The sequence below is a fragment of the Falco peregrinus genome, unplaced genomic scaffold (assembly GCF_023634155.1).
Source record: "Falco peregrinus isolate bFalPer1 unplaced genomic scaffold, bFalPer1.pri scaffold_29, whole genome shotgun sequence".
Classification (NCBI taxonomy): Eukaryota; Metazoa; Chordata; class Aves; order Falconiformes; family Falconidae; genus Falco; species Falco peregrinus.
Window position 1 is genome coordinate 1,529,405 of NW_026599598.1, and position 22,428 is coordinate 1,551,832.

Below are 22,428 nucleotides of genomic sequence, written 5' to 3' on the forward strand. Positions count from 1 at the left end.
ACCGTCTTGCTAAAGCACCAGTATTTTATAACTGTTTATTAACACAGCATATTCATGCTATGCTGGGCTTTTTTAGTTTAGAGGTAGTTCTTAAACTTTTAGGTATAAAAGTTCAAAGGATCTAAAACTCTAGTCTTTTTTGTTTTGTCAATTCAGTGTGGCTTGAAAAAGCAGTTGTTTGGAAATGCATGCATTCATTCATGCTGTCTTACGTTAAGTTGACTCCCCAAAGTTTCATTCTGTTATGACATGTAGAGTTGTCCAGGTTAAATGTTTGTATGTGCTGGTTAATTTTTAGCATGCCAAATCTAATTTCAGCATGTCAATTCGTGTTTGAACAGCAATAGACGGCTTGTCGCAAGGAGACTCAATCGGGTAAGACTTTAAACATACCCAGCACATACCTGAGGAATGATTGGAGAGACACGGTACTCATTTTGCTTTACTTTTTAAGAAGCTTGGAGAAAGAGGGGAGCGATGTCAGTTGGCATACTTCTGAGGAAGAACTCGATTTTACTCCCGAGGTACGGTGTATTTACAGTAAATGTCCTATAAAAATAAGTGATCTGAAGGCAAGTTTTCTGGGGGATTGAAAGAAACTACAGTTCTAGCCAATATTGTTTTCTCCTTAGAAGCACTCTCTGACCTGCCAGCCTTTCTTCTGCTGTGAGTTTTTCCTAAAAGACCTGTAGCTGTGGCAGATCATGCAGTAGATTTGTGGTTTGAGGCAAAAGAGCAATAGGCGACGAGATAAATCGCCACAGTTTTATTTGTTCTTGGTCATTTGAGTCAGATTTTAAGTTTATAAGTTACTAATATAACCTGTTCTGTTCTTCCCCAAACACTGTTAATGTTTCCTGTAAATTTCGTGATAGAATCCTAACCGATAAAGGGCACTTTTTAATGAAGATGTACTGAAATCCTTCATCACCTAGTTCTCCTTTCCTCCTCATCAGGTTACTCAAGAGTGCTCAGCCGATGAGTTACTCAAATGGGTCATCTTTTTTTTTTCTATTGAGATGGCATTCTGTGCTTGCATGCAATCTCACACTGCATGTTTTCCCTCCTTTTTTTGAATGCTTAGGTAGTATTCTTTTTGTCAGCTACAAGCTCTCAGGCCTGCTTTTTTTGCTAGTGTTCTGAAGCATTATTAACTTCTGCAGTGATGTCTGGAGCATCTGTTCTGTTGCTCTGGGATTCTGCAGCGATGAGGAACCAGTGTTCTAGTTCAACCTACTCTAATACTGGAGGTGCAAGCATGTTCAGTTTTAACATGATTTCATTTTCTTGCACCGATTTAAATACAAATTATGCATTTTTTGGCATGTTTTTGAAATTTCAGGATATTCTGGTAAGTGTACTTGCAGGGACTAATTAATGCATTAAACCTAGGGTTCTTAACAGTTACTTCCCTTGTGCACACTTGCAGGTAAGCATCCAGAAGCTGCGATCTTAAATATAACTGAGTTTTACTGAAGTACTACAAATATTAAACCCAGATTTTTCAAACTGCTATGCATGTAACCATAGTTTTGGAAACAATTTTCAGAAGGGTGCCTGCATGGTATTTTGGGGGTGAAATACTCACTGAATTGCATATGTGAGGAGTGTTTTTGTAGTTAGAAGTATAGGATGGAGCCAGCACCTGACCGCTGTCGAAAGGACAGCCTGATTACATTTAGTGTTCAAGGTTTGATGTGACCAAAGGATTTGTTGTTGTCGTTAGTGTTCTAAAAGAAAATAATCATTTATTTACAGAAGCTGCAGAAGCCAAATTTGACATTGTTAATGAATGTTTCCCAGCAGTTCAGGAAAAACAGTAAGCTATTTGGAAAAGATTGCATAGTATACTAATATATAAAAGTAGATTTGCTAAGTAGTTTTTTAAACAATTCTTTTCCTATAGTAAATGAGAAAAGTAGCACTTTGAAAACACAGCACTTAGGCATTTCAGAAAAAACAAGTCATGTTGTTAAAATGAAGGTATTAATCCCCTCCTAAGCCTTTGTCCCTGGCGAAGTCCTTCCTCCATCCTGCCCATCCTTGACTTGGTTCCTTTTCCAGACATTCCCAGATTACTCCGTTAATCTGGTAACATGCCTGTTGCCATTCCCATAACTCCTTTTGTTGTTTTGACATAAGTGCCATGTCTCCAAAGACGGTGAATAATGAAGTATCTTGCAAGTCAGTACCAAAGCAAACTGTCTTTCAGAATCTAAATAATTTGCAAGATAAACAAGAAAGCTGGAACAAGAAAAGCATGATTCAGGCGAAGTTTCACAGAAATGATGACTCCCTTTTTGCAGAGTCTAAGATGACAAACTGGAAAAAAGAGACACCTCAGCTTCTCTCAGATAGTTGTGGTCTTAAGGAGAAAAAGTCAAGCTTCAGTAATGGCTTTGAAAGTGATAATAGTTCTTTGTCAGCAGGAAAAAGCCCAAGGCTTGAAAGTCAAAGACCAAACTCTGTCTGTCTTGAACAAGTGGATGATGAAGATACAGAAGAAGAGCAATGTGAAGTAGATAATAAAGTCTGTGAAGCACTGAAACAAGAAAGTGAACACTTGTGCTTGAATAGGCATGAAGAAAATGTAAGAGCAGCGTTTCACTCAGGCACCAAAGTTAGTTATATAAGGTTGATTCAATCACAAAGGTATTTTCTAAGGGTGATAAAGGTAAGAACCAAAAGGTAAACTGGATTTCTGTTAATATTTCACGTATATCCATCTTTTGATCATCCTTTTTTTATAATAGAAAATGCCTTTACTCCTAACCAAAGCAGTTTCTTAGGTATAAGAATAATATTGGGCAGTATTTTCAATGTTTTTTTTATTGGTTGCAGTGGTTTTGCAGGAAAACAAATAGGCAGTATAATTTTTCTGAAATAAATTAATTTTTTTCTCAGTTGTATGTACAGTTTTTATCTGTCAAGATTTATTGCCATTTAGTAAAATACCTGGTGTGATGGCTGAAAATGAGGAACCAAAAAGTTTGAGTCAGATTGAGAGCAGGAAGTTAGTGATTTTCCTGGAGCAAAGTAGAGGAAAAGGAGCGTGTTCCAAAACAATGTAACTGAAATGAAAGCTAGAGTTAGGCTGACAGGAAGAATTGCTTCTCAGGAGCTTTGCAGAGCCAGGGCTAATGACTTAGGGCTAATGTCATTGCTGTCTCCTCAGAGATTCCCAGAAAAACTGAAGGCCTTGTAAAACAAAGCTCAACAAAGTTTCCCTGTTGTCTTACACAGGAGAAGCATTTTTAAAGTTGTTGTCGATGGGTGGCTAAGAAGGTGCTTGTTTCTGCTATTTCCAGCTGTTTGGTCAATCTCTTTTAGGAAAAATCACCTGAACAGGAAGAAGAGGAGAAGGAGCAGGAAAAGGAAGACGCTGGTGAAGAGCTACAAACTGCAGTTGTTGAGGGTGTGAAAAACTCTATTTGTAATGATAGCCATCAAGTCCACAGTGCTTCCAAAGACAACACTGGTGAGAGAAGTGAGTTAGTGAATACTGCTCCCAGTTCTTCCTCTATAAATATTAATGCACAGTAAATGAACTGAAATGGTGATTGACTTCTGAAACAGTAAGTCTTTCCCTTGCCTGTGAACCCTAGTGGGCATTGGCAAGGAGGAAAGTAGCTTTTGTTCCTTATCATTCGTTCCTGAAGAACAAATTGTGGCCTTGGATTCCAAACGAGGCTAAATGGAGCAGGTGTCATTCTTGGTTTTGTTGCTGTGTTCTCCCTGAAGCGATCAGAACAAAATGCACAGTTGAAAAAGAGGACGATTAGAGTGTCTTGGTGTGACAGTAGTATTGCCCTTTCTGGCCCGTGCTGTCAGACTGAAAAGTTGTGATTGCTCTTGGCTGAAGCCTGGGAAAGATTTGAGTCAATCTGAGAGAAAGCTGTTCTGTTCCAGTGCCTCACCTTGTCCAGTTTTAAAACGTAGAAAGTCTCTCCAGTGCCACGCTTGAGTGTGCTTGAAAGCATTGCCCCGTCAGTCAGGGCTGAGCACTCTGGTGCTCACCTCAGGTCTTGGAGCAGGAGGAGAAGGCACACTTTCCACTGTCTGTCTCCAGAGAGTAGAGTGGTGTGGTAGGTGTTACCAGAGCGTGTGTAGCTGCTGATCAAATGCTACAGAGCGGGCCTGGCAGAACCTGCTGTATTCCAGGTGTTGTGCCTATACATGCTCTTCTGTCTGTGCATTTTAGCATAAGCCTGCGTTTGGCACAGTGTAAGTAGTCCTAGCTGAGGCTGGAACCAGCAGTTCCCCTCTGCTAGGACGGGTGCCCTCACTGGTCTCTAGCTCCTTTCCCGTTTTTTGTGCGCATGTCTCCACGAGAGCGAATCCTGAATCAGTTTTACCTAACGGACTAGCTTAAAACAGAGAAATGAAGATAGTTTAATCTGGCCAGGAACCTACTGAGACTGAGCCTTGCGTGTGTCTAGTAGAGAAGAGATTGGGATGTTAGCCCCTGAGACAGAGACAAGTTGTGTGTTTGGGGTGAGTTTTTGGGCTGTGAGCCTCTCCTCTTTTTAAATGGCAATGCTTAGGTGTCTACCTTCTGGGAAGGTGCAGGGTAAAAACTGCTAGTCAAGGAAGATCTTTTCTGGTAGTGCTACAAAAGGAGCATTGTTTCTTGGTGATTTTAGCATGAAGATGTGTCGGGTGGTGTTTCTATGGTACTTCTTGCACAGTGGATGGTGGTAGTCAATGGCAATTTCTGGAGCTGTGGACTGGAGAGCAGGTGACCTAAACTCCGTATGCCACAGGGCTGCAGCGTGCTGGAGCCTTTTCCTGAGTGTGACCCAAACACGTCTTCAGTGCTGCTTGTAGCTGTGTCAGCTGTTGTGCATAGCCATCTCCTGCTGGAGAGGAGGCAAGAGAGGTGGCGATCTAAAGGAAATACCATGATGTTGTGTGCTGGGTGTGAAGAAACCCTTGAATAACACTCACTCCTTAGTTTGTCCTCAGCAACAGAACCGCTGTGCACCTTTTGGGCGCAGGGGTGATGGGGAAAAGCAGAGTGAAATAGAAGGGCTCAGTGTCTCCCCTCTTCCTGCATTTGTAGGTGCCCTGACAGCAGTGGGAGCAGAGGAAGAGGAAGATGCTGAATCTCCCTGGGATTCTGAGGTATTTCCTGTGAAGGAGACCAGGGTTCCCAGTGGTGGGGGTGGGGAGTGAGATCCAGAAGCACTCGGAGCTTGGGCCCGGCCGCGGCTGAGGCTTATTTCCTCTCTTCCTGGTTCTGCTGTATGTTTGTAACTGGGGGCCCTTGAAATACTTGTGCTGTGTGCTAGCTGTTCAGCGAGGCTTGGGATGCTGGTAGGTCGAGCTAATGATTTGGGTCTCATGGCAACTGGCCCTTGCAGTTGGGTTTCTAGTACAGTATTGCGGCAGTGAAGTTTCTTGCTGCTTAAAATACTCTTGAGCTCCTCACGGGGGCTGGCGGGATTGTTGCTTTTTCACCACACAACTCTGTTCCGCTGACGTGTTCAGTGGTTGCCCTTAGGGTCTGCAGCCTAGATGATTAGCTGCTTCGGAAAAGAGCCTTTCTACCGTTTTGGCCCTTTTTGAAAGTAATGCTCAACAGAGATACCACACGTGCTGGCTGTGTTGGCCCTTTTAGTTCTTCCTGTCTGTGGTAATGGGTTAGAAGAAAACGAGCAGAGTCTGTAGCTTACCCCCTCTGACTTTTCTTGTGAGGAAGAAGGAACTCTTCCCCATCTCCTTCTTACAAATACAAGGCTAAAATATTATTGGGGGGGTTTAGGTAGCTTTGGTTTCTGTAAGCTTTGTCTTGCTCGTCTTTGTTCAGCCCGTGCAACTGGGAGTAGCAACGTGTTCGCTCCCCACTGCAGGATGTGTGCCTGGGGAACATCAGCACAAATTTGAGTGTCGGGTGCCAGTTCAGTCCGAAAGTTGGGTCCCCCCCAGACCTGCAGTTACAACCCACAGCTCGAGTTACCGTGTTAATTCTCTCTTGCGGCTGTGCAGTTTGCCAACGTGACAGAATAGTTTAGATGAGTTGTGAGGTTTTTGCCTAAGATCTGAAAACACACAAGTCTGCTGTGATTTTCCAATAGACTGTGTCTTGACGTGCCCTTTCCAAGGGGCTTATCAAAGGCTTTTGTGATTCCATGCTGTGCAAGTTGGCTTAGCAGGAACATTTTGCGTAGAAATGAGTTGAGAATTTGTACCGATGCTCACGCCCGTGTTTTATGTTACACAGACGGATTCTGAAAGCCCGGAGGAAGGATCACCTGGTGTGTTGCTTCCAGCTGCAGACAGACACGGAGCACGCTCGCGGATTGTTTCAGGGGAGCGCCAGACTGGTAACTTCCTGGTGGACTAAATGTTTGTCTGTAAACACGTATAGGCTGAAGTGAGCTGTTATCGATGTCTGCCTTAGGAATGCGCTTACGGTGTGGGTGCGCGCTATAGCAATGAAGTGCTTAGTATTTGTTAATTAACACCAGCTCCCACGGCGCTTGCTGGCAAGTTTGTAAAGGAAGTTACCTTGTTTGCATGATGTGTGTTCTTTGGATGTGTTTTTATTTTTTTGGATTCAGGTTCTTGTGGCATAGTGATGAAAGTGTATGTGGTTTAGGGCTGACCTGTCTGAACACCTAAACATCCTTGGATGATGATGTAGCAGGAGAAAGCTATGATCTGGCCAAGCATTTTTTCCCCCCGCCTTAATTTTTTTTTATACCTTTCTGTTATGCTTTGCCTAGGAGCTAAAATGTGAGTTCAGGGTTTCTGCCTGTACTTTGTGATGCTGTCTCTTGAGCATCTGGAGTGTAGAATGGCAGGGAAGTTTTGCTGTTGGGGTAGAACTCTCATCTGAAGGATTTCTTTTTTACTAGATGGTCAGTCCTGCTTGTAGTGTAAGTACAATAGAATAGCTGAAGAAGCTAATCCAGTAAGCTGGAAGCAAAACTTTAAAAGCTCCTGGGAGTTTGTAAATCTACTTGTCGAGTAGTTGTCATGAAAGTCTGCTTTGTATGAATCTACTAAGATGAGTTTAAAATCAGTGTAAAAAGGGGATAAAAGGTGATTATGATAATCTTGCTAAGGTATTTCCATACTGCTAGACCACCAAGTTTCCTGAAATCAAATGCTGTTTGTTTTTTAATTATTTTTTTAAATACAAAAGTTTTGCTATGGAGCCATTCTTAATAACGTTCCATACACTTCTTTCATGAGAGGACTCAAACTGTAAGATGGCTAAAGCAGAGGACCTGAAAAATATAGGTGGGCCAGTAGATTGTGTGGGTTTGTAAGTGATTTAATGTTGGAAAAGAATCTTAAAAAAAATGAAACTATTTGGAACTGTGCTATAAATGCAGATTACAACCAATTGTCATTTGGGTTTTTTCTTTTCTTGCAAGCTGAACCAGAACAACCTGATAAGAACTAGTTTGATTCTTCCTCATTGAATGATGTGTATGAGATTTCTATGTCTGCACCCATGTTTTCTCTGTCCTATCGATGGAAAGGAAAATATCCCTCAACATCAGGGTCATAGAGCTGTTATTTTATATAATTCGTAGTGTTCTTTTATGATAATTCATTACAGCAGACCAGCGTTGGCTTTTGAAATAATCTTTGTAGAAAGCAGGATTCAGCTCCTCCAAATAAGTATTTTGATCTTGTTTTGTTAACAAGCAAATCCTTATTGCTTCCTATGGATTGTCCTAGTTCTGTGAGTATTATTTCTTAAATCCAAGGTGCATGATGGGAAGCATGCACTGTCCCTTTCTTGTATACCGATACCAATGCTGGAGGATAAGGTAAATTGAGTGTTAAGTATCGCAGTCTCGATGAAATAATGCTTGCAACTAATACTTAGTTGTAGAAACTACTGATGTTGAATGGAGTAAAAAGTTTATAAATTAAATAAAAATTGAATAAAATAACACTTTCTGAAACATTTTTCACTTCCAGGCTTTTTGGAGAAACCCAACAATTCCCAGGTAAGTATTTGTTCATGTCAGACTGACTGCTTGTTCTGCTCATTAAATATTATGGAGTTACTTTAAGTGTGATTGATTTTTTTTTTTTTTTTTTGTCATTGGATTGTCTTTCATAGCTGAAGGCCCCTGAATCTGTTTTGGAAAGGAGTGAAACCTCTCCTAACAAAAAGCAACAGAAATCAGGTAATGTTCACTTCATGTGGCTCTGGGTTTAGCTTCATAATCTTTCTAGACAGGAGTATTTATTAAGGCATCTGATTTGTTTTGCAGATCTTTTGGAGGAATTCGGCTTAGGAGATGCAGAAGATGTTGAAGGTATTCATAACAATCTCTTTGTAGTGTTCTTTTATGGACAGACCCATTGTACTTGCAATTTTCTTTCTAATACTAAATTAATGGCTCTAGCAAGGCATCCCGGGAGCAGGTGGTCTACTGAAATATACCTCGGTGTATGTGTTTGCTCCCTCCTCTCGTCTGCTTTTCCGCACTGTCCATACCCTTCCATGATGTACGCTTCCTACACCGTACTTGCTGTCATTTCCCCTTTTCAGGCAGTCCTGAAGTTTGCTTCTCTTTCAGTTTCTCAACCCCCCCCTTCCTGCCTTTCCTGGGTCTCTGAGCATGTGCTGTGGCTGATTCCAGGCTAGGGATCTGTAGGCTAGGCTGTCCAGGAGCTGCAGGTGAGCCACAAAGGGTAATTCTTGGGCTCGTGCCGTAGCTGTAGTTTTCAGGAATTATTACTTGCCTGGCTTTTCTCTACCTGCCTGGCAGTTGTTTTGAATCATGTACAAACACGTTCCTCCGAGGCTTCCCTCTCTTGTTTCATGGAAAATGACCAGCAGGCTCAGAGGCAGGGGAAGGAAGTGAGGAAGAGAGACAAGACGGGAGGAAATGAGTGTCAGCGTGTTTCAGGAATTCTCTTTTCTTCGGAAACAAGGCCAAAGTTGAAGCGGCTAGCTGGTCGGCTATGTATTGGAGAGAGGATATGTAACCTGAATGGGTTTTTAATGTCTTTGTTCTCATGTTTATCAATTTGCATATTTGATGATTTGTGTTGTATTTTGTATTAATCACACTTGTTAATCAGATGAGAAACAATTTGCCACTCAGGTTTTAGAGTTTCTACAATTGGCTATTGACAATATAAACCAGAGAGAGGTGAACAGATATGTAGACAAGTAAGTGGACTTGTAACTTCTAAGTATAGAATACAAATAGTTCCAAGTTCTTTGGCATCTTCGCTTTAGGGGAAGAAAGAAAAAAAGGATTGTTGATCTTTTGACAATAATAGAGGTGCAGCTTCTCTCTAGAAGTATGTCCCTCCTTCTCCTCTCGCTCTTCTCCCTTTCATGTGTTTGCAATGGGTAAGCAACAGGTCCCCTTTTGCCCTTTATTTTGCACTGACGGTGTTCTGGTAAGACACACAGATATTGTTAGAGGTTGTTCAGTTAAAACGTGAGTTTTGGTTATGTCTGTATTCCACAGTAATGTGGAGTGTAGCCCCATAATGGACCAGTACGTTACAATTTTACAAACACAGAAAGGAAAGGTTGCCTTTTCATGGCTCGTTTCATGTCAGCTGTTTTTCCTGTGTGGCTTTATTCATTTGCGTCATGCTGGTTTTTACCCATATGTTATCTTGAAGGTCAGGTGCTAAGAAGTAGATGTAAAAATTTCTTTCTTTCAAACATTTTATGTTGGGATTTGGGTTTAAGCAATTTAGATTGCTTCAGCAAAGCATCCTGATTCCTGCAGCACAAATAGTTCTGACTCTAAAGGGCTTGAATGCCATCCGTGACAACTTTATTTGATAAATCTGGAGAACAGGTACAGTATCTTGCATAATTAAATATCCAATGAGAGATGGAATTTCCCATTCTATTTACTTTGTTACTGACTCATAGGAATACATTCTTAAAATTATTTTTGAGTCAAAACAAAATAGCGGTGTTCTCATGTTTTCTGTATAGCAAAGTAGGTGCTCTCCACTGTAATCTGCAAAAAGTCGTTATGTACATTATGTACAATTTATGAAGAGGGAAGTCTCAGAACAGAGTGGAGAGGTAAAGACTAAGTGGAAAGAACGGCGATGACTAGAAGTCATCTTTCAGTGCTAGCTAGAGAGCAGACAGAGTAAAAGGTGGGGGAATGACAGGCAAAAATACTGGAATCTGGTTTACCCTGTGAATTTTTTATATACATTTTTTTGAATGACGGGCTCTTCAGAAGCCTTGGAGTAGGGTTCTACCAGTGTTTTAACTCAGAATTTCTCCCTGTGCTAAAAGCGAAGAACTCTTGACGATGAGGAGTCATCCTCTTTCACAGTGTTGACAGAAGCCAATAACACAGAAAATAGACTCGTGAATTACTGCTCCAAGAAAAGAAGAAATTTTACTTGCAACAGCTAATGGGAGGAGTCCTTAGCTTTTTAGTTGATGTTTTTTGAGTTATTTTTCCAGTGGTTGGAAAAATAATTACTGACTAGAGTTACTGACGCGATGAGAACGGGGATTTTGCAGGTAGGAGAACACTGTAGCCTTTCACCTTTCCTGCTTCTTCCTTGTTCTGTACCCATCATACAGAAATGTCAAGATTGATTAAACCCTATGGAAAAGGGTTCTTAGGGGCTCCAATGTTATCAAAATCTTACCTCAAAAGGGAGACATCAGACTCAAATAGCTGCTGCTGAAATCTTTCCTGTTGACTGTGATGGGCAAGGCTGAACAGGAGTTAGGGTTGCTTTTCATTCTAGCAGCATGGTGCCTAATTTGAAAGTGACTGCACTCTGAAACAGAATCCAAAAGACGAAGACGCCTACGTACTCTGAACAGAGAATGTGACTTGCAGCCTTAGAAGGGCAGTACAAAACTCTGGGTGCTCGCAGGTCTGCTTTTATCCAGTTTTCAGGCAGATACAGTTGAGCAGAAAAGCTTATTCGGTCTGTGTTGTGCAGACCGGAGAGGTGTCACAGCTCTCCTGCATCCACAAAATATTGAAGTCTATCTTCTAAGCAAAATTGTGGTGCCCATGTTACATGATGGGGGTGATGGCGCATATCAAATTGTATGGTAGGAAGCTGCCTGCTTTTTGCTGTTTGTGACCTGAGTGAACATTGGTGAAGTGACAGAAGAAATCTGGTAAGCGTACCTTCATGGAAGCAGAGTAGGAGCAGCCCCGTCTGTCTGACCGACTGACCACCCGCTGCTGTACTTGGGTGGAGAGGCTTCTAGGAGTAGCACGTAGACAATGAAAGTTTGTAAAAGGAGTCACCTACAGGAGAAAATGCCAAGAGTGAGGTTGGCCTTGTGACTCATAAATAGCGGGCCCTTTTGTATTTTTGTGATTTTATCTATGTTCTTCCTGTCTTGCTCGCTTTTCTTGTGGGAAGAATGTTGTGTCCCTCTCCAGCAGCGAAGCTTTGTGTATTGAAAGGCTGTTAGGTAGAAGCCATAGGATGATGGAGCAGGAAAGGAGATGCAGAGTGATTAAGGTGAAAAGAATCCATCTCTGGTTTTAGATGCCACACTTGACCTGCTGGGACTTGTTTCTTTCTGAATACTTGTTCCTTCAAAATGTTCCGTGTGCCTTCCACACAAACAATACAATGAGTTGCTGCTTCTAAATTGTGTCTGGAACTATCTGGAGTCCAGTTCTCAGATATAACAGAGATTCAAGGTAGGCACCCCAGAATGGGGAGCCCAGACTGAGTGAGTGACTGCTTCCGAGGAGTTTGTGACCTGTCCAGTATTACGTAGAAATTCTGAGAGAGGAAAGGATGGAATCCAGTTTTCAACGGTAAAAACATCCGGATCGTGGGTGATTTCTCCACATTTCACAAGCCTGTCTTTCATTCAGCGGCCCGTCCATGTCTTCTGGGACAGATGGGGCAGCAGTTTGACTGAAATACTCTGTCTAGATCCATGTCTAGAGACAGATTTGTGTCGTGCAAGGAATAAAGCTGGGGTCTTCAAGATTTCAAGCCTGTGGCTTTGTTGTTCGTGATTTTCTGTGCGCAACACATAGGGAAACTGAAATTGCGGGAGGAATACTGTGTGGCGCACAGTGTGTCAGAGATACAGAGGTGTATATCTGCGTATGAGAGAGAGTTGTTGTGCATGTTTAAGAAACAGGAATGGCCTCTTTGTGACAATGTGTAGTGATTTTCAGCACATTTCCCTTATACATTAAAAGGTAGAATGCCTTGGAAGAAAGGAATTCACCCAGATGCATCTTAAATCTGTGTTACGATAATTTTCTCTCGGAGTGCACAAATTTGAGGGGATTTATTTTATGTTAAGATTTTTGTCACAAGTAGGATGATTCAAGATGCACTCTAGGTGTAAATAAGTAGTATTAAGTCGTGCTGGTTATAAAAATGTGTGGTTTTTCACTGCAGGTGAGAACTCAGGATCTACCTTTCATATGTCATCATCAGCTGAAAAAGACAACGTGAAGGATGCCATTGAATATTATGGGGTGCAGGTATGTAAGCCCAAATATTTTGGATTACAGTCTGATTCAGTAAGTTGTATTATACACTAAGGTAAAGAAAACTTACCAGTCTGTGAATAATGCTGAAGGGAGAGTCCTGTAGGTGAAGGCTGCGTTACAGTCTGAAGGAAAGTTGGATACAGTCGTCTTATGGTGGGGTAAAATCCTTGTCCCTATGTCGGATGCTTGCTGTTATGCTGATTTGTTTTCAGTTGGTTTGCTTAAATTTTGAGGGGTGTTTTTCCTCTTGTGCACTGCTGAGAAACAAATGTGCGGCCACATGTGGGGTTTTTTTTGCCTGTGCAAAATGCACATTCAAGTGAAGAGGGAGATTTGTCTGTAACATGCTGATCTGTTTGATGAAACATGCCGGTCTTCCTCTTTGTAAGACAAAGATCAAAGAGAGCACCTTGAAATGTGGTGACCTTTCTGAGGCTTCCCCAGCCTCTGCAAAATACGCTCTTGTTTGGCCACGTGAAGTGTTTGAAAAGGGTTTTCTCAGAGGGTATCCTAGAGGGGAATAAGGCAGGCGTCCCGCTTGTGTTGGGCGTGCGGGGCAGGGCTGCACAGAGGGGTCTGGCGTCCTCTGGAACACCCAAGGGACAGCGTAGCAAATGATTTCCACCCCACAGCCGGGCATCACGAGAGAGGGACGTGCCTAATTCTAGGAGGCAAAGCGCAGGACTTAAGCCTGTTGCAAGGTGGTAGTAGTTGGCCAGTGAGCTTGGGAAGGGGGAGGGTGAGACAGGTGGTGTCTGGCTGAGGTGCTCCTTCCCTCTTGTGAGCGGAGGGGTCTTTGCCGCGGGAGAACAGGGCCTGGCTGACGAGAGGAGCGCGAGGAGCGTGACGGTCTCAGCCCGCTGGGACACCAAGGCTGCAGGCCCTGTTCAGAAGGCACCGTGAGGGGAAGGAGCGTGTGGGCAGGACTGTGACACGGGGCAGAAGCAGAAACAGAGCGTGGGGACAGGGACTTGAGGGGGCTGGGTAGGGTTAAGGCGTGGTGCGGTTTTCCTGCGAGCTTGGGTTCCTGATTCCTGGGATGAGGGCAGGAGCAGGCAGGTTTCCCTAATAAATCCTTTCCTTTGCACCTTGGAGTGGAATTTATTATTTCTGAAGCTTGGGTGAAGAAATAATCCTCCCTTAGCCAGTTCTCTGTGTGGTGAACGGTCAGAAGCTTGTCATGTTCATTCCCGTTGGGTTAGCTTAGGTGGCCGGGGACTGTGCAATGCCAGACGGTAGAGCGCGATGGAGGGAGGAGGGTGGGTGAGAAAAATGTTGGCAGTTTTAATGAAAAACGGTATTACAGCAATAAACCGTGAAAAATAAACATGCTCTGTGACAAGCGCCGGCAGTTACAGAAAGCCAGCAGGCTAAAAGGTAAAAGCAACCCTAATGCCTAGGCAAACCTAACCCAAGAAACTGTTGTCTCTGAGTCCTTCTCTTGTTAAGAAGATGGTGTGCAGTGAACCTTTCATTTAGCGTCCCTTGATTGTTCTTATAAAAATGGCTTTCAAAATGCCTTATTTCTATTATATGATGAGTTTGCAACAGAAGTTGCATAGATCAACTGTAATATTTTTTTCTTGATAATCTTTCTGTCTGTACCTGTTTACTTAAGGATAAATATATTTTAGAAACTATCAACTTGATAGAAAAAACAGCACATGAAAATCACACTGATAAGGCAGAAATTTCACAGCAGAAAATGAGGAATTGCCCAGTGCTGACAAGCAGTTCTAAGTCCAAAACCTTGGAAAGAAAGAGATGCAAGAATGTGGGTTGAAAATGAGAAGGGGGAATTGAAAACAAGTTTTAAAAACGTTACAGCAGAACTAAAGCAGCTGCTTGGTGAAATTAATGAAACTGGGAAAACTCCTTCGCTTGTGGAAGAAATGTCAGAAGATGGCTTCAGTGCCGAGTTGAAGAGTTCTCATGTTGTTTCATCTCATGCAACAGAATCAAGTAACAGCTTAGAAAGTAAAGGTGAATTTGGAGACATTAAACTTACGCTAGGTGGAAAAGTACCCAAAATGGAAACTGTAATCCGAGTCTTGGTGTCCTTTCTGATCAAGATAACTGAAATGCAAACATGGAAGATACCTGGAGTACAGATGAAGAAGATTGCACGTATAATATGGATGATACGAAGGTGCCTCTAGCAAATGGAAGCAGTAGAAACGTAGTGGGAGGTCCTGAATACTCCCCGAGATACAGCTTAAAACCCAGTCTTTTGGATGACATTTCTAATATTATTCCTACAATAAGACAGTTTCTCCACGTGGTGAAAATGGACTTTTTGTAACAGAGAGGGAACTTGGAAAAGACTCTGGATTTAGTGATGTTTTTCCCAGGGACTGCTTTATCAACAAAACAGGAGAAGCAGAAATGGGAAGTCTTTTTGCAAATGCTCAGCAATCATACGTCATGCTGAAAAGGAATCTTGATGAAGAACTAAAACAAGATACGGGAAGATTAAAGGGTGAGGTAGGAATGCTGCAAATAGTATTCCTGGCTTTGGAGAAAGAGAAGGTACAGCTGCCAGAAGAGGTAGTTCACCTGCTGCTCTTTATTCTTTAATCTCACTCTGGATCAAGGGTCCTGTTCACTTTAGCTATTCATCGTTAAAGGAGGATGCTTCCTACAAATTGGGTTTTGTTCTAATGGAAATAGGTGACTGGTGAACAAAGGGAGCAGTGGAGAGTTGTCTTTTTCCCCATTTTTGGAAAACGGAATGCATTATTGCTCCAGTGTAACAGTAGGTGGCACTTGGTTCCAGTGCAAGTAGTTATCACTACATTGCCTTAAAAAGAAATCCATACAATTCCGTCTGTTCTGATTCTGAGTCAAAGAATGAAAATAGCTTCTGAACAGGGTCTTGACTAATAATTCATGTGCTGTGATATCTGCATGGTGTGTCTTCATTGCCTTTCACTAAAATTCCTCTTCCCTGTGAAACCATTTGTGTTTGTGGGTTTGGGATCTTTTTTTTTCTTTCCTCCCCTTGTTCAGGGAGCAGTAGCCCAGTACAGTTCCACTTGATATTCTTTTCTGGCGGTGTTCCAACTGACATTGTGCAGTCCTCCTAACTCTTTGTCCATCAGTAATGCTTTCCCTTTTTTGTTGTTCTCATGTTTTAAGAGACGCCATTGTTTTCTTTCTAAGGGCTGTATTCTTGTTATCTTTAATCATGAGTGAATTCAAAGTACTTTCAATGACATAATATGCTTTGTAGTGTAATTTTGTGAAAATGCTTCTCTAATTTTATATTATTTCAGGGGTAAACCCTGAATTAATCAGTCTTGGATGTGGTGTTTCTGTCTTTTAGAAATACTAAGAAATACATGAAGCTTAACTTTCTTTTTATAGGTTGAGAAGGAAAAAAGCAAACGAAGAATTTCAAAAGTGCAGGCGGTGGCAAAACAGGAATGTCTTGGTAAATTAAATATACCATCAGACAACATCACTAATCGGCAAATGAAACAAAAGGTTACTGTAAGGAAGAATGACTGTTTGAAAATGGAGAATGAAAACACTCTAGAAGAAAAAGACAAAAAGAGTTTTTCATCTGAGGAGAGCTCAAAATTGATTAAAATGCCAATGAAATGGTAAGCTAAGGAAATAATCTCTAATTCTTATTTGTAGTACTACGTAAGTGTCTTAGGTTTTCTAATATTGTAGTAGTTGAAGTAGTTTCCTCAGTGGTGAAAGCCATAGTGAGTAGTCCACTGCTTCTCAAAAAGTGAAGAAAATGTCTTTTTAGAAAACACGACGCTCACGATATTCAAATTTATTGCCTGCTCTACAAAAAAGAAAAGGGGAAAAAAAATAAACCCCCCACCCAAATTGCTGTGTTTTCCTTGTCAATACTGAGGCAAAATGCATCTTCAAAACCAGAACTGAAGACTGGAAAAAGCAGTTATTTTTGTAGGAAATGGCCACCTAGAAAAGAAAAGTAGGAGCTTGGGGTTTGCTGCTACTCCCTTTTCTAGGTGATTTTAGTGATCTCCGTGCGGTTGGTGTTTTCCTTTTCATTAAGTTAATATGCCCTTTGTCGGGAGAGGGGAAAAGATGATATTACCAAACCAATCTCAAAAGCCTAAAGAAGGCACACGTATTTTTATGTAAACCTAAAGCAGGAGTTTCTTCCTATCTGTCCTTCAAAGGAATCTCTGCTCTAGATGCTTTCTGTAACATGGATATTACGGGTATTCCAGCTTAACCTGGATCTAGCTCAGATTCCACGTGTCCCCCCCACTCCTAGGGGCAGGTGTTTTAAGTACTTGGGTATCTTCCACGATCTTTGCAGTCAAGTCTGTGTTTTTATAGTAGATATTTTTTGTCTCAGTCGTTTCTGGACATCATCTTATGTCTGTTTCACAGAGATATTTTTTGTAAGCCTACTCACTTGGTGATTTTTTTTTCCCCCCCCTTTCTGTTTAATGCAGTAAAATGGCCCTGAATGCCAAAGTTGCAAAGAAAAGTAGAAGGCAGCCTTCAAAGCAGAAGGCTCATCAGCCGATGAGCTCTTCCAGTGGCAATCATGGTCAAGTACGGGATGAGAGCACTTCCAGTGAAACATCTGAGGATGAAGGAAGGTATGCATATAAGGAATGCTGAAAACAAAAACTTACTTAATGATGTAAGTTGACCTAAGAGCTAGAGGCAAGTTTGGGTTTTTGTTGTGTGTTGAGGTTTTTTGTAAACCTGATGCATATGAAGATTCTCGTTCTTTCTTGTGACCACACTACCTGGTGCACTTTGCTTTTGACAAACACTTTGCTTTTGTTTAGAGTGCTTTGAGCATGCTGGCCAAGTTAATGATAAGGTCACTGTGCACAAATTCTGATTAATTACATGAGTGTGTGCACAGGCATAGAAGTATTTTATGTGTTTAAAAAGGGCGAGGAGAGACTTACAGAAAAGCAACATCACTCTTTCACTGCAGGTGTCTCGGGATTTTTTGCCCTGCTCCCCGCTCCACCTTTTCTCTTGCAGCTGTGTACCCTCCTGACTTCTTGCCCACCCTGAACTTACTTGTGTGGGTTGTGGCAAAGTGAGAAAGAGAAGTTGTTGACACTGTTCAGCACTAGCTAAAAATCTGGTGTGTTATCAACGCCGTTTTGGTCAGAAATCTAACACACAGCGCTGTGTGGGCTGCTGTGAAGAAAATAAGCTGCATCCCAGCCAGACCCAGGACACCAGAGAATCCAAAATTACAGTTCTTTGACCTGTAGGAGAAGGATTCTCGGTACTGAAGAGAGCTAAACCCCTGGTGTTAAACAGGGAATGCACGTAACCGTATAGCTCCATGTCTGTAGCTGTAAGATTTCTGTCACTTTGTGTGAAGCTGAGAGAACAGTTATTTCAACTATTTGCTTAATATCTTGCGGAAAAAATAGCCTTCCAATAGACATAATAGTACACAATAATTGTTTCAGTCTTGATCTATATCTAGCGAAGCTACTATACTAGATTTTCATTTAATTCACTTCTGAAATGAAGTTTTCAAACGAACTTCAGGTATTATTCATAATGCAATGTAAGCATTCCAGTACTGAAATATATTTCTGTTTTCTAGACCTGCAGCAACAACTGGGAGTGAAAAGAGCAAGGTACTGTAAACTAAGTTCTTGATAAACAGTTTCTGTCAACTTTTAATCACGTAGATGGGAGCAGTGTTTATGTAGTGATCAACCAGATGTACGGATTGCTGCTGGTATGCAGCTTTATTGTATTTGAGACAAATCTGTGGGCTGTGAAGGAGAGAATGAATCATTCCTGCATTTGTAATGGTCTGTAATCCTAGACAGTGGAATTACAGAAAGTACTGTATTTTTTGTAGGTCAGCATACCAACGGAAGTAACTGATGACCCTGGTTTAACTCACTCATCTGACCCAACTTCAGAGGATGTGGAATTACGAACTTCAACCTACAAGGAGGCTATGCTGCTGTTAGAACAGCTTCGTGTGGATCATACGGGTATGTTTTCAAGTCACCGTCTTCAGCTGTTACAAGTTCCCCTTAAAACATGGTTTCTTTGTATGCATTCCTAAGTATTTTAGTTTCGTATTTTGATATAATATCTCTTTATGATTAGAGATCCCCCTCAAAAGCTGTGAGACTGTCACCTGACCTGAGACGTTGCCTGCATTACCAGCCGATGTGCCCTTATGTTATCATTGGTTCTCTGTCTAGTCAGAGCTGGAGAAGCAGCTTCTTGCAAAGTACAGTTCAGCTCCTTCTAATGGGGTCATCAAAAGTCAGCAAGAGCTTTTTCTTCTTTATATCCCCTTGATGTGGTTTAAGCCCAGCCACACCAAAACACCTAAGCACCACACAGCCACTCACTTGTTCCACCCCAGTGGGGTGGGGGAGAGCATCGGAAAGGGAAAAGTGAGAAAACTCATGGGTCGGCATGAGGACAGTTTAATAGCAAAAGCAAAAGCCACGCACGCAAGCAAAGCAAAGCAAGGAATTCATCCAGCACGTCCCATGGGCAGGCGGGTGTTCAGCCATCTCCAGGACAGCAGGGCTCCGTCACGCATAACAAATACTTGGGAAGACAAAGTGCCATCACTCTGGATGTCCCTCCCTTCCTTCGTCCTCCCCCAGCTTTATATGCTGAGCATGATGCCGCGTGGCATGGCACATCCCTTGGGTCAGCTGTCCCAGCTGTGTCCCGGCCCGGCTCCTTGCGTACCCCCAGCCTGCTGGCTGGTGGGGTGGGGTGAGGAGCAGAAAAGGCCTTGGCTCTGTGTGGGCGCTGCTGGGCCATAAGGAACACATCCCCGTGCTACCAACCCTGTTTGCGGCCCAACTGCAAAACATGGCCCCGTACCAGCGACTGCGAAGAAAATTAACACTATCCCAGCCACAACCAGCACACCCCTCAACAGCTAATGACAAAGAGTACAGCAAAATAATGGCTTTGCTTAAAAATAATAAATAAATAAATGTATAACAGGAATCAAGTTGCTTGCATATATGCACAAGGCATTATATAAACATAAGCATCACTTACTAGGGCTCTTAAACTATGCTAAAATTTCATTAGGCAAGTGTTAACCTTGGCTGAAGGCCAAACTCCCCCCCCAGTGCTGCCACTGCCCCTCCTTGACAAAATGGGGCGAAAAAGCTTGTGGGTCAGTGTGAAGGCAGGGCTGTCACTTCCCAGTGACTGTCACTGGCAAAACAGACTCCACCGATTAAAATACATTTGGATAGTGAGAAACAAAGACCCCAAACCTGAGAAGGACACGTCGGCACCCCCCCTGCTCAAGCTCTGCTGCGCTCCTTCCCTGCCACCTCCCCAGGCAGCGCGGGGAGGCTGCGGTCTGCAGTCGGGACGTAGCAGTTTCTCTGCTGCTCCGTCCTCGTCCCTTTTCCCTGCTCCAGTGTGAGTCCTCCCCCAGGCTGCAGTCCTTTGGGGAAAATCTCCTCCAGCCTGGGCCCTCCATGGGTCGCAGGTCCTTCGGGAAGGATCCGCCTGCTCTGGCACGGGGTCCTCCGCAGCACTGCGCTGTGGGTATCTGCTCCAGCATGGTTCTCTCCGGGGCTGCAGGGGAATCTCTGCTCTGGCACCTGGAGCAGCACCTCTCCCTCCTCCTTCGCTGACCTGGGTGTTCGTTTGCGGGGCTGGTTTTCACATGCTTTTCCCCTTCTCTGCCCGTTTCGCCCTTTCCTGCATTTGTTTTTCCTGAGGTGCTGCCAGCACGGCTGAGAGGCTCAGCTGTGCCCTGCGGTGGGTCCATCGAAACCGTCCATGTCCAGCACGGGGCGACCCCTGGCTGCTTCTCAGAGGGACCTTCCCACTACCGAGACCTGCCACCTGCACCTAATGCAGCAAAGCGTTGAACAGCTTATACATTGGGCAGTATTTGTGCAGCTTTGTGTCTTTTCTGTCTCAAAGCAGGTTCTGCTATTTTGTTGAAACTGCAAAACATACTTCTTGAATATGAACAGAGAATAGAACGTGGGACAAATCGGTATACAGCTCTCTCACGCGAAGTAAGGGAATTGGAAGGTGAAAAGAGGGAGTCACGGTTCAGAGCGGAGAAGACTCAAGATTTGAAATCCATATTGGCTCACCAAGAAGCAGAATGGAAAAGTGACATCCAAAGCCTTAAGTATGTAAACTTGTGGTCTGATAATGTATTATCTTGTCAGTGGTTTTATTCCAAAAGGCTCTGATGGTGCGGGCAACAGGGTGAGAAGTTTCCAGTCTTTTGGGTTTGGGTTTTTTGAATCCCGTGGGCCAGTTATGCTATGAAGTACATAATGTGAGAGGGGAAAAATGGCCGGATATCAGCTCCATGTACAATGTTCTGGATGATGTTTTAACTTTGTTTTCTAGCAAGAGAAGAGGACAAGAGAGTGTGTATGGGGAAATCGGATTTATAAGAGAGATCTGAGAGATGGTTGGGTTTTGGTTTTTTTTTTCATTTTGTCCTCGCGGCTTCAGTTGGCCTATAATACTAGGATTTCTGGTAACTCCACCCAGTGCAAGTCAAACCAGAGCTTAGAGCATTTGTTTGCTTACCTGTTTGTTTGTTGGAAAGGTCAAGTTTGGGATCGCCCCTTTCCCCACACTCCTGAGCTAGACCCGGAGGTGTGAGGTTTCTCATCGCTGTTGACATCACGTCAGACAGGGGTGGCCAGCAGGCACCGTAGGCAGTTGAGCAAGGACAACTGCAGAGCCCTGGCCTGGGAGGGGAGATCTCCTCGTGGTGATCCCCGGTGGGATGGCGTGGCTGGGGAGCTGGCCCAGCAGGGCCAGGCGGCCCAGGCAGAGAGCGAGCTCAGCAGGAGCCACCGTGAGCTGGCAGCTGGGGCGGCCCGCAGCGGCCTGGGCTGTCTGGGGGGCAGCAGTGCCAGGGCACTGGGGGCAGTGAGTGCCCACCCCTCCTCAGGGCTTGCTGAGCTGTGTCTCGAGCCCGGGGTCCGGTTTTTGGCCGCCCAGCCCAGGAGATCTTGCCCAGCCCGTGTGAGGTCGGCAGGGAGATGCCGGGCTGGCGCGGGGGCAGGAGCACCAGCCCTGTGAGGGGAGGCTGCGGGAGCTGGGCCTGGGGGAGTTGGGCCTCCCAGCGCGGGGGAGGGGAGTACGAGGAAGACGAGGCCTGTCCCAGCTTGGCCTGGGTTTGACTTCAGCAGGTGTTCAAAATCCTCAAGCATCTGTCAAGTATAAAGAAGTAGTATTTTCATTCTAAGTGAATTCTCCAAGCAGCGTTAAATTTATACTTTCAAAAGTTACACTTTTTGTGAAATTACGCTAGAAATTATATGTAAAGCTTTTTCCTTGCAATATACGCCATTCAAATACAAATGTTTCTGTCAGTCTTTCAAGTAATTTTAGTGGTGGTTGATTCTTGTTTTGCAGAATTTCTAAAGCAGGCTTTCAATTGGCAGTTCTTTCCTTACGTTGGTACTTGGTTTTTATTTTTTTCTTCATCATTGCAAGTATATCGGAAAAAATAGTCAAAATAAGGATCAAACACAAAGCTGCTTTCTTGTTTGGGTACCGTGGGCACACCATGGACCGTTTTTTACCATGTCAGTGCTCATTGCTGATTGTTTCAGTTGGTAAAGAAGCTGACCTTCCATAAGGCTTTCCTTATAGATCAGCTTCAAAATGAAATTGCTGTAGTTTCTCCCAGAGGTAGATCCACTGAGGTTTAAAACTGGTTTTAATCGTATCCAGCTTAAACCCCATGCATTTCTGAATCTGGTTTTGAACACTGACATCCTTCTGGAGTAAATAGAAGCTGCTTGTTCTGTCTGTGGGCAGCCTTACAGAAGGCTTGCTGAAAAATTGTTGGGTCTGCCATAGATAAGTGGCGTGCTGATTCACCAGTATTGCTTCTAGTCACTGAATCCGTAATATGTAGCCTCAGTATACCAAGAAAATGTATATTAACCATAGTAAAAGTTTATGATGCTTTGATCCGATGAGACAACAAACTCCTTTT

At 43.2% G+C, this 22,428-nt stretch overlaps 1 pseudogene; it reads left to right on the forward strand.

Annotated features, from left to right (window-relative positions):
* LOC129783323 (ankyrin repeat domain-containing protein 26-like) overlaps window positions 1–22,428 on the forward strand; it is a 60,437-nt pseudogene that overhangs the window by 19,742 nt on the left and 18,267 nt on the right.